The following is a 12,570-nucleotide window of genomic DNA, read 5'->3' on the forward strand; positions in this document are numbered from 1 at the left end:
GATTTTCCGTCTCCTCTGTCATATTCATGGCTGAACAGAAGCAGTCAGGAGAGGGGGATTGGAGTCTCAATTCAAACCACATGAATTAGTGCATTATTGAGTTTTTTCCACCCCCTGACCCACTTCTCTCACTGCTGCATGGCTGGGGTCCAGGATGGGCTTTATGAACAACCTGGAACGCTCTCAGGATACTCCTGGCTGGAAAATGGACTTGCTGTGTGCAGGAGAAACCGGTGGAATATGAGGCAAGAGGGAAATCTCTCCAACCATTGCGAGCCTGGTTGCGTAGAAATGGCTTCATGCTTCTGCAATGGAACGATGAAAGATCCAGCACCGCTAAATACGACCAGATAGCCCTTTCTGCTTTTACAGTGTCAAAACAGAAGTAGTAATATCTGTAAAATTCACCCAAATGTCAATCAAGTGAGGTGGGTCTGATCGTAAGTCAGACTTCTTGTGTTCATATTTAAAGTTGAAAACTACTGAGACCAACATGGATGAGGATGGCAGCAAAGACCCAACATCTGCATCAACACTATCCGTTTACATGTCAACCAATTTTGTTTTTTAAAAGTCCTGTCTCCTACCATCACAAACATAAATGAATGAGCTCTAGCTCTTAACTGTGAGCTCTGACCTGATGAGACGAAGGTTGAGATTCTGAGTCTGGAATGTGGAAAAAGTCTAGAGAAACATATTTGTGTTTTCAGACTTCTTTCCTTCTTCCATTGCCTAAATGGAAGAGTATCCTCCTTTTGTTTCCTTCAGTATGTCTTTTTTTTCTTTCTGACCTTCCTTGTTCCCTTGCTTTCTTTATTTCATTCCTTCCTAGCATCCTTTTTTGTGCTTTCTTTCCTTCATTTGATGTATCCTCTCCTCCTTACCTTCCTCTGTTATGCCATTCTGTCATTTTTATCTGGTTTCCTTCCTATCTTTCCTTCCTTGTGTCCTGACTCCCTTCCTTTCATTTATCATCTTTTTCCTTTTCTCTCATTTCTTTGCATTCATTACATCATCATCATCATCATCATCATCATCATCATCATCTCTCAGATCTGACCCATTCCTGAATTTTAATCAGGCCTCTGGTATAGAGAAAGGAACTAAGGTCAAAGGTCACTTTTTTGTTAGCTTCAACCAGGTAAATGTGTTAGAATGAGTTAATTCTATATCTTTAGCTTTAGCATTAGCTTTACCACCAGCAGGGATGGTGATGTAAAGGTTTGGTGGTTCTCTGGTTATTGTGTGGAGCTCTTTAGGCCTAGCATGCTCCACACAATTTGACCTACTGGAAGACAAAGCAGGAAGCTTTGTTCAGCATGATGCCATGGTAAACAGTTCATGCTGAAGGTAATGCTTTCATGGCTACTGCAAGGCTTCAGTCCGGGCTTGGATGGAGGATTGGGGGTGGGAGGCGGTGGGGTGCCCCAGATACAGAGAGGTAGCTGAGCAAACACTCAGTGATAGAACAGAGTTGTTATTGTAAGATCAGGAGGTCCGGCCTGCCGTGGAAGTTTTCCCACAGTAGAGAACATGTCAGGAAGTAAACACAGAGACATGCTAGAACACAAGCTAACGCCTTCAGTCAGTTTCCTGTTAGCACAGACAGTTATTTTAGCCATGAAGCTTTCATTTATTTACCATCTGGACTTTTGAACCCTTGTAGAGGACCCTGTGAAGCCCCTCAAAAAGAGCGTTGATGTCACCTCGTCTAATGGGAACCAGGTCTGATGTCAGGGTCTTCCTCATGTCCATCTGGATGGAATAAAACAAGCATGGCTGCTGAAAATCCTGATACCAAAGACTTAGAGGCTCTAGCAGCCTGGATGAACTCCTACTGTATGACTTGCCAGGAGCAGACTCCATGATGAGGCACTTTACTGTTTAATGGATTGAATTATTGGACCCTCGGTCCAGGTTCAGCTGCTCTGAACTATGGGTTAATGCAAACCCATAGAGCATCAGCTCTATGGGTTTGCATTAACCCATAGAGCTGATGCTGCTGTGTGGAGATGATCTGTCCAAGGCAAAATTACTGCTTTGACATGGAGACTCAGGGAGAAAGAAGCTTTACTTTACAACTCTGGTTAGCTAGAATGGTTTCATTTAGTGATGCTGTATGCATCTGGCTGATGAAATAGGTGAAAAATGAAAGTATAACTGTTGTTTAGCAGTGAATGAAACCACATGAATTATTGGACTTGAAATAATTTGCATTGAATGTTTGGTTCTGCTGAGGAAGAAAGTTACTTAGACCAAGTGATGGATGGATAAATGGATATATTTATAGATGGATCTATTGATGCATGGATAGATCAATAAGTGTCTGGAGACGGGATAGACTGGCAGACAGATGGAATCACAGATGGAAAGATTCCTGATGGATAGTTGATGTCAGGTGGATTCTTGAGGGTAAAGAAAAGGATGAATGAACAGATGGATGATTAAATTAAATGGATGAAAGGCTGATGTGCTAACTGGCAGATGGATGGATGGATGGATGGATGGATGGATGGATGGATGGATGGATGGATGGATGGATGGATGGATGGATGGATGGATGGATTGAATGACAGATGGATGTGGGATGGTTGAAGGATGGATGAACAGTTGGATGGATGGATGGTTGGTCAGATGAATGACCAACCAACCAACAGTTGGATGGATGGATGGATGGATGGTTTTGGGTGTCTGTGTTTCATATGATGTTTTTAGCAGCAGTGCGAACTAAAGGCTAACTCGTCACCGTGCTCTCTCCACTGAGAGGTCCATCAGATGACTGACTGTAACGACTCTGGTGACCTCACAGACTGTGCCCTGCATGTCCCACTGTCCTACATGTCCTGCATGAGACGGAGCCTGTCCTACATGTCCTACATGAGACAGAGCCCGTTCTACATTTTTTATTGATCAGCCTGTTCGCTGACGATGCTGTGATTTACGTAAACGCCTCCAGCTTGGGGCTTTCCTGGCTCTGCTCCACCCACGCCTGCTGGAGCTGTATAGCTGATCACCTCCAGTGGGCTGCACTGTAGGAAAATGCATTCAAAACCTTCACCATCCCCCCACTACCTTCTTCTGCTGCTTCTTGCCCATCAACCATTCTGAGAAATAATTCATGACTACGAGAATGATCATCAGAGCCAAGATTAAATCAAAGGTCAGAGGTCACTGAGGCCTATCTCTTCACATTTCCCTTCGGTCCTCTGCTGTAGGATTTCCATAAGAAGTGGTAGGATTGTATCTGGGTTTTGTGACATTGGGAATCTGGATGTGCTGAGGTTGGTGACATGAACCAAATGGTCTCCTCTCGTCACATCACCAGTTCAGTTTCCAAGCAAGCCTTCAAGAAGACAGGGAGAAAACCATAAGCTGATATTAATGCATCTTCTGGCAAGAATGCAGGCACATCTGCCCGACACATGGCTTGGCCGGCCGGCTCCCCAGCAGACCGTCAGACCGTCAGTAAATCACTTCCTGGATTAAAGAAACAGAGCTGCAGCGAGAGCGTGGAGCAGTCAGGCAGTTTGATGAAGGGTTTCTGGCTGGAGTATCTGTGGAAACAAACACCTACCTGGAGGTCAGGATGAACTGCTGCTGCTGCTGCTGCTGCTGCTGCTGCAACAATGAGGTGTTGATGTAAGATTGCTGGTTGAACATCAGATACTTCAAGCATTTGGCCAGGGGATCAAACTCACACCAACAGGAAACCCCATTTCTACATCTCTGGATCCCTCTGAAATTAGACAAGTTGTTTTTATTGTTTAAAGGCATGATGATCTTGGCGTATGTAAAAGATAGTAACAACAAAACACTTTATCTCTACTTATTCTGGCATTTAGCAACTAGAAATCATTTTGACAGACCACCTAACAGGAAAAGTGAAAATTTACTTTACTGTCATACAGTGGAGAGCATAATTTGTGTCTTTTTATGTTGTGGATGTAAATATTTGGTTTCTAATGTTCTTCAGAACAGGTCTTCATCGTTCAGGACACTGGAAACAGTCACACCAGCAGAATCCTTCAGTTTCCAGCATCTATTGAGCATCTCTGATAGCTTCCCACAACTTTCCGTGTCTTTGCTACTCTTCTTTAATTCCCCAATACATTATGTTAAAGATTTTGTTCTTCGTATTTGTGACCAGGTGATACATTTTCCCGCTTTTATGTAACGTTTCTTTGTTTTCTCTGTGAGGCTTTGGTTATATAAAAACAGGAACTTGTTCTGTTCAAAATATTTATTCCTTTATCTTCTTTTTGTGGATCTGTCATCTTTTTTCCACCTCAGAAATCCAAATGTTACAATTCTGCATCTACTATTGTCCAATACAACGGACTTTCCTTTCTCTGCTCCCATGTTGAGGTTTTTACTTTCAAATATGGTGAAAGTCTCATCATTCTTTACTTTTCCTCCAGTGAAAGATTCACCTTCATGATGACTGAGATTTATGCAGGCTCCTTATGCGCGGAGGTGATTTAAGCATTTTCCAGCTCTGGAAAGGTTTGGAGAATGAAACTGGAGAGTATTCCTTCATTCTCCCTTCTATTGTCAACATGATAAATGTCAGCGTTTTTAAAATATGTTTCTCCATTCCTTTTATGCTTTTTTGTAATAACTGATGGGCAACATCTCTCTTAAAAAATACTACGTTTTTGTTTTCATCCATGCAAATCTCTGAAATGTATTAATTTACATGACAAGTTGGCGTTATCAAAGCTATCAGTTTTAATGGTATTTTGTGCAGCGTGTCAGCCGTTATGCTCGTTCTGGTTCTGTCTCTTGTCCGCCTGGTTCTCCGGTGGAGCTGCCTGGATTTTGCCTCTCTGTGTTTTTCCTGCCTCCCAGAGGGCTGTCAACTCCAGGCTTCCTCTTCACGTCTGTCATCACCACACTCCCTCCCAACCCGACTACACCTGGTTGAATATTGGCCCCCAGATCATAATAAAACCCAGCAACCCTTAGGCCTGTAAAATTCAGACACTGTGTCACAACGGCCTGCAACCCTCCCCCAGACTTGACTAGATTTCCATCTCGCTTGTCAACACGTTGGATCCTGCTTTGGCGGTTATTCCTAAAGGGTGGATTTCTATCTGGTCCGCCCTGGTGCGTTTAAACTGGCTTGAATTAAAATATGAAGCCAACTCTAAACAGATTCATATTAGGTATTAGTGCTGAGGGCTCCCAGGTTGATAAAGGCCGTGACTTGATTCCGTGAAAACACTCGGGTAGTGCCGGTCATACTGCGTCGGTCCTCGGTCTGCGGAAATGACTGGTGTCAGCTCTGATGAGTTTCATTCCCTCACAAACAGCTTTGCCCTGTTCCCAACAGGCATGAATGGCCCACTCTGTCAACCCAACCTGCAGAGGAGGAGCCCAAACAGAGGGCCTATCTTAATGTTTGGAAAGATAATCCGGAGGGATCTGGATTCCTGTCGGTGGCGAGGTGTTGATGTTTGGGCTGGGCCGGGCTGTAGGTGCTGGCTGGACCAGACACATCAGATAACCCAAGCTGCTGGAACTCACCCTGGATGATGAACAGGGGGCCTTTTGTGGCCTGAACACACCTCGCTGTTGGCCAGGTAGTCAGATGAAGAATATCCTGCTCACTGGAGGCATTGGTTACATGAACATCCACAACTCAATGAGGCCCCTGTGTGCCATTACAGTCAGCCACTGTAGCCCTCTGCTCCTATTCAACGTTATTTGGACACATTATTCTGTTGTCAAGAGTATTATGTCCTTTCTATTAGAATTCTTTGTTTCAAAGAACAGTTCATCTGAAAAACTCAGCAACTTCAGCGTTGTTAAGGGTTGATGAAAGTTTTTACATCTCTCCAAAGACTCCTTAATTTCGCTAACATGAAGTGAGATTGTGATCTTTGAAACCTGACTACATGAATGGTTCTTCAATATCGGGCTTTGGACTTTAGCACTAAAATGCTGACAAATGCAGTGGAAAGAATCCAAATTGAACTCTTTTTGCAACTTTTCATTCATTCACACACTATTAACTTTAGATTTATCTTAGCTCTGCTCACTTTTGATCTTTTTTTTTTACTTGGCTTTGTTTTCCTTAGGTTGTAGCTTAGCTTTGTGAACCTTATTTAGCCTGCTGTAAGTTAGCTTAGTTTTTCATGTTCTAATTTTGTGTTTCTAGGTTTAGTTCACTTTAGCTCAATTTAACTTTGCTTAACTTCATTGTTAGGCTTAGTTGAACTTTTCTGACCTTTGTTTTGTTTAGTCTTGCTTATCTTACCATGGTGTCTTTTATCACATCTTTCCTTAGCTTAGTTTTTCTTAGCTTCATTTAGCTTATCGTAATTTACCTTATGTTACTTTAACTTTGTTTTGCTTATATTATTTCAGTTTTTAGTTTTGCTTTACGTTGGTGTCTTTTGAACTATTTAACTTGGTTTATCTTATGTTAGTTCAACTTACTTTAACTTAGTTTAGTTTGTGGATTTAGCTCGGTTGAAGTTTACACTATTTTTATTTACTTTGGCTTAGTCTAGTTCATCATATCTAGTGTGTTTATTTTTTTATTTTATTTTACCATAGCTTAGTTCTCCTTAGCTCAGTTTAGCTTACCCTGCTTTATCTTAGCTTAATTGTTTTCAAATATTCATTTAGCTTTACCAAGAACTGTTTACTTCAGCCACGTTTACCTTAGTTTACCTTTTATTGATCTACTTTATTAACTTTGTTTATTTTAGCCTACCCTAAGTTAACATATCTTTGTATAGCTTGTCTTACTTCAGCTTAGCTTACCTAAGGTTAGCTTAGCATGTTTTATTCTGTCTTAACTTATATCTCCTTAATTGTAAGGCTTGTATCAATTCCAGAAGTTCAGAGAGGTTTGTTCTTTTATTAAGGTGGTCAAATGAAGAATAATTTGTGGTTTGGACACTCTGGTGGAGAACTCACAGGAAGACCTTTCAGAATTCCAAAATTAGACACGTGAGACCTTATAGATCTCATTTTGTATTTATAGAGACAAAAGAAAAAGTCCTTTCTCTTTTAGTGTTTAGAGCTTAACTTCTGTTTAGCATACTGTACATCACCTAAGCTTTAAAAGCTGAGGTGATTTTCCTTCACCTCAGGAGATTTTCCTTCAGCAGAGTGAGTCCTGAATCCATAATAGCTGAATACCTGATATGGTAAATGATCAGCTGGAGACGGCACTATGCCATGTTTTACCTCCATTTCATATCATGAAAATAATAATTGTCTACTGACTGTAGGTAGACAGTAACATGTTCATTGTAAAATGGGCTTTTAGGATTTTTTTTTGCAAACTTAGAATATTATCGATTTCAATCATTTTTCTCTAGTAGTCTATTGGAATAGAAGTTGTTAATGTGGAACAAAATTGTACCTTTCTGGTCAGCTCTGTACATACATACATACATTGTTTGGCCTTTCTACTGTATCTAAAATGTCAAGTGCCAGATAAACATGAGTTGAGGCTGTTATCTGATGCTCTAGTGAGGATTAAGGAAGAAAAACAGCTGGGAGGTTGCTGTTTTTTTCCAATGCATACAATACTTCCAGGGATTTTGAAATGACAGATTAAAGATAAATATTATACAAATCAGTCATGTTGTGAAGATGCAGTAGCTGGTGCCCGATAAAACCGTCTGGCGTCATATCTGTAACGGACGCCAACACTACGGAGATTGCGGTTTCTTCCCTTATCCAAATGAGAAATGACACGCATTAACCCCAGAGGAAGCCCTGTGCACCAATAAACGCCACATCTAGCATGAGGAGGGTGATGGGTACTATCATGGTCCGAGGATATGAAAGGCAGATCGCTGAGCTGATAGAGCGAGGCCGGGTCATTGGGATGAGAGTGAAGAATGACCAGCAGCCTCAGATAAGATTAATGAATTTAACCAAGGCTGAGCGATACGTCTTGATATGAACAGAGGCAGGAGGCGATTAGTCAGGCTGATTAGTTCATGGCCTCCCTAAAACTGGATCAGTCATGAATTACATTAACGCATGCTTTTTTTTATTATTGCAGCTGATTAAATTAGTTTGCTTCTCATCGGAGACTTGCGTCGCAGCAGCTGTGGCCTGGCAGGAGACCAAAACCAACACTGGCACATCTGCCACACCTCACGGTCCTAATGCATCCTTAAGTAGGCCATAAAACATACACCGTGAGAGAAATCTTACAGTCTGTCGGCGTAACCTTTGCCCTGCAGCGGCCCATGTGGGATCTGAGCCTTCTGTCAAACCCGCAGCTCTCGGGTTTTCAATGATGCGGTCCAGGAGGTCAGAGCACCATGTCGTTGGTCTGCAGGGGAAGCAGAGATAGGCTGGGGAGGATCAAGGTCCTGACCTTGTCTTTGGACAGGGTCTCATTCCCACAACGTGTCTTATCGGCTACTCCCTGGTTGGTTCTCTGATCTGCAGACGCGTCAAGGTGGTGGAGGGAGCTCAGCGCCTCTTAAACAGACAGGACCCGGCCAGTTCACCACCGTTTTTCACTCCAGATCCAAACCAGACATTCTGCTAGGGTGGGATTACTTGCTCTGACTCATAAATGAATAATGCATTTGATGTTTTATGACTTATAAATCTGGATCATGATTCTTACATGAATGGAGTTCAGTCAAATCTGCATGTTTGATTCTGTTCTTTCTTTCCAAAACAATCCTCCTGTGAATTGGAGCCAGAGGTTCATTTGTTCTGCTCATATTTCATATTTCCCGAAGGGAGAAGAAGCAGTTGGACCCCTGCAGTGACAGAAGGTGGGGGGGGGGGGGGTTAAATTATCAACGTAAACATGGTAAACTTTACATTACAAACACATTAACCATCAGGATGGAACAAGTTCAGCCTCTGAAGTCAACACTAAGCATTTATAGACATGAACAAAACGCTGAATGTTCTGCTTCATAATTGTACCCCATACCCAGACCTTTAGTATCGTCTTGTGTGTTCGGACAACTCAAAAATGGGATCAGCAACGAGCTTAGAGAAGCAACTGTTGATGCTTAGACATCTCCTGAGGGGTTTTGAGGCATTTTAAACAAATCTGTTGTCATACAGAGGAAAAGATTATTAAATAAATGGATAATTTATGCCAGTAATCACTGAAGAGGTCTCAGCAAGGTCAGACCATCCTGTCAGACCTCTGTTAGCATGATGGTCTCATCTGTCCTTTGGAAAACTTTCAATCATGGTGGTGGACAGTAGTCTACGTTTCACTTGGTCCAGAGGATCTGGACCCTCGGCTACTTAGAAACAATCGCTTCCTGGAGGCGTGGAATTTGTTGAAGTTTGAATCGATTGAACTCAATTTTACCCAGTCGCTAACGTTTGGCCGTGACTTATTTAATGCTCCAGTTCAACCCTGAAGGAAGCCTAAAGAAAATAGTGTGCACCAAATTGGACAGTCCGTGTCTTAAACATTCCTCTTGCTCCAACTGTAATTGGTCGACATTTGGAACCCTGGCCAACATGAACTGAATGGCTTCGTTCCTCCACTGCCACAGCTAAAACTAAAACAACTTCTTCTGTTCCCTGATCTGTCCAGTTGAAATTATGAGAAATCGAGATCCATGGAATAAATTCCAGACAGAGCACTGACCTGAGATGAGAATTGAGCAGAAGGTATGAAGTCAATGGTCAGGCTAGGTGGAGTACGGATTGTGACTTTTTTTTGCAGCCACAGGTCAAAGATAACATGCAGTTAACAATAAGCTCCTCTGTATCTTGGAAGACTCTAAAGTCAAAACTAATGCTATCTGTTTAGCATCTAAAGCCAGGCCCAAGCTAAGTCCTGCAAGCAATGATGCAATGTTGTAAAGAGGAGTGGACCTGAATCACAACTTTCTCAGCTGAATTCAGGAATGCTGTTCTACATCCAGTTCAGATTACTTAAAGCTGTTTTCCAACCAATTCATTAGCTGTGATTACGGTCGGCGCTCTTGGTGCCAAACTGCTTCGCTGCAGTTGTTAGAGAACCAGTCCGAAGAAATATGCCTTCCATAAAGTCTCAGGTCAGTGGATTTAGCTCATTGTGGTCTGAGCAGCAGTACCTGTCCTCAGGGGAGCGGTGTGGCTTTCACTGGAGTCATAAAGCCGTCAGAAATAATGCGCGGCTGAAGATATAACGCGCAGCATTACATACATCTAGACCTGCCTTAAATCTCCACCTTTAAACGCCCACTGTTCTCACACGACCACAGGCGTGCGACATTCCCTGCATTCCTCCATGTGTGCCGAGGATTATTTCAGTGCCCTGTCATTAGCAGAGGTCTGCCTGATGACAGCACAGACTTACACGGCTTTGCTGCACTTTGATGTGGCCTGTAAATATTTCCCTAGACTCGGGGCTTTCGCCCTCAAGGTTCCCTTTCTGGAGTCGCTAAAGCATCATGCTTCTTATAAACATTTAGGACTTATCTGTCAGAAATACTGCACTGTCGATGGAAACAGACTATTTAGATTCAGCTAATTAAATGAGAATAAGTTATGACAAGCTGCGGTTTAGAAAGTGTCCATAATACAGCCAGTACTTTACTAACAGATTAAGTTCTTGCTCCAAACCAGTATGGAAACACGCCTAATTCGCATTTCCTTTTTGGTAGAATTTTAAAAGTTTACTCAAAACTTACACAACATTTGATAGTAGCAGTATCTAACAGTAGTAATTTCCCATAGTTGCGTCAGAATTTTACATGAACCACCTAGATAGCTTTATGGGCCTACCAGAGTACCCGTCTAGTGCTTTCCTTGAACTTACAAGTAAGTTACAGGGTACTTTATTGTACTTTACGTCATTTTTTACAAACTACAACTTACATGTTACATGTTGTTGAGTTGTTCATTTCCTGATTGGTTGATTTAGTCAGAATTTCACCAAACCCTCTAGCGGTCTAATAAGAGATGTGGTCATTTAGACCCCATGAGTTTTTTACTCTGTGTGTGATCTGGCGGGATTTTGCCAACCTCATGAGCGCTTTTGCGGGGGGTTTTTGTGGATGAGTGGTTTCGGTAACTGACGGTCTGACGGGACCGTCAGACCGTCAGTTACCGACACTTCGCATCCCCACTGTCTGACCATGACATTTTCCATGCTCTTTTTGAACATCACACTAATACTGTGGGAGGGCTAACTTAATGATTTCATTCTCATAATATCTTTTGTTAACCATCTTTTCTCCACCATTGATTGTAACTCTTTTCTTATCCTTCTTAACTTAGTTGATGGTCACCAGGCTTTCATATAATTTACATTTTGGCACCAAGAGATGACCAGATGGCTTGAGGCTGCTGCTAAACATGAATGACTTCTCATGCTAATGTGTTACATTAGCCTGAAAAGTCATGATGGATTGCAGTTAACAGCATTTCGTTGTCATTTTTCAGAAGCTATTGGACGTATATTGGCAAACTCCGCTCCACGCTGTGAGGCATTGATCTGTTGTTGTGTTTTGGTTAAAAGCCCAGCTGGGCCTTCACTCAGCAGGGGGTCCGGGTCTTTGGCATGTTCCCCTGGCACTGGCTGAAGCTGCTGGGTGATGACTGCATTGGAGTGGCAGTCCCAGACGGAGCCTTGGAGAAACAGACAAAACTTACTGTATTTAGAACATCTGGCCTGGTGAGAGTTTGCTCTCAGGGCCACAGGTTAAAAAAAGCCCATGGGGTGATAACAGCAGCGCTTTAAGTACAGTTGGGCCTCAGAGGTCAGGATGAGCCCAAACACGACTCCAGGCAAATTATTTATCCTCCACACATTGGCTTTACCTCCCACTTAGATTTTTATGCGAAAATGCCAGCTACATTCTTGGAGCTTTGCAAAACCCTAACACTCTGAATGTTTAGCTACGATTAGGTCATGGTGCATGGGTGGGCACCGTCTTGTTTCCAAAAGGCTCAGTTAATCCAGATGAAGGGTCACAGATCGGATCGGATAAAACAAATGCCAAGGAGGTGAGGCTGCGAGAAAAGGTCGGGGCTTTTCCCTGTTTTCCAGCAGGATGTGCTTTTTCTAGTTGGCATGGTCGGTCGGAAAGCTTGACCAGTTCCAACCGCTGTCTGTGGACTGATACGGTATATGTGACAAGAGCATGTGTAGTTTTATGGCTAAAAGGCTCTATTTCTTTTACTGTAACTTCTTTTAAGAATCCATTTAATCTCCCTTCTTCTCAATTCTCCAATTAAAATATGCTTTTCAGAATGGCTGGAAATTTTACAGCCACTGACCCTTGAATACATTAAGCCCATCAAAGTACATTAATTTCCCGTAACAATTGGAGAAAATAACTATGTGAAAATATGTTTGTACCACATCAAAAATGGGAATAAAGACAACAGTCGGTGTCAGTATGCTCATCTGAACCCAGTAGCTTATGCACCCTGGTGCTTCTGATGAATGACAACAGGAAAACTCAATATGCGCTGTTGCCATTTCTGCTTTGTTTTCCTGTTGATTCTGTTTCAAAGAATGAGTTCACAGGGAGTTATTTTTGCCAGGCACTAATTAGGCAGCTGACACTGAGAGCAAAGCGAAATAGCTGAGGTGCGGGAGCTGCAGGAAATGTAAAAATA

At 42.4% G+C, this 12,570-nt stretch overlaps 1 protein-coding gene across 3 annotated transcripts in view; it reads left to right on the plus strand.

Moving 5' to 3' along the window:
• Nucleotides 1-12,570, plus strand: part of LOC103139190 (nck-associated protein 5-like) — a 126,856-nt gene that overhangs the window by 30,485 nt on the left and 83,801 nt on the right. The gene's annotated exons all lie outside the window — the stretch shown is intronic.

Source organism: Poecilia formosa, unplaced genomic scaffold (genome assembly GCF_000485575.1).
Source record: "Poecilia formosa unplaced genomic scaffold, Poecilia_formosa-5.1.2 Scaffold58, whole genome shotgun sequence".
Lineage (NCBI taxonomy): Eukaryota > Metazoa > Chordata > Actinopteri > Cyprinodontiformes > Poeciliidae > Poecilia > Poecilia formosa.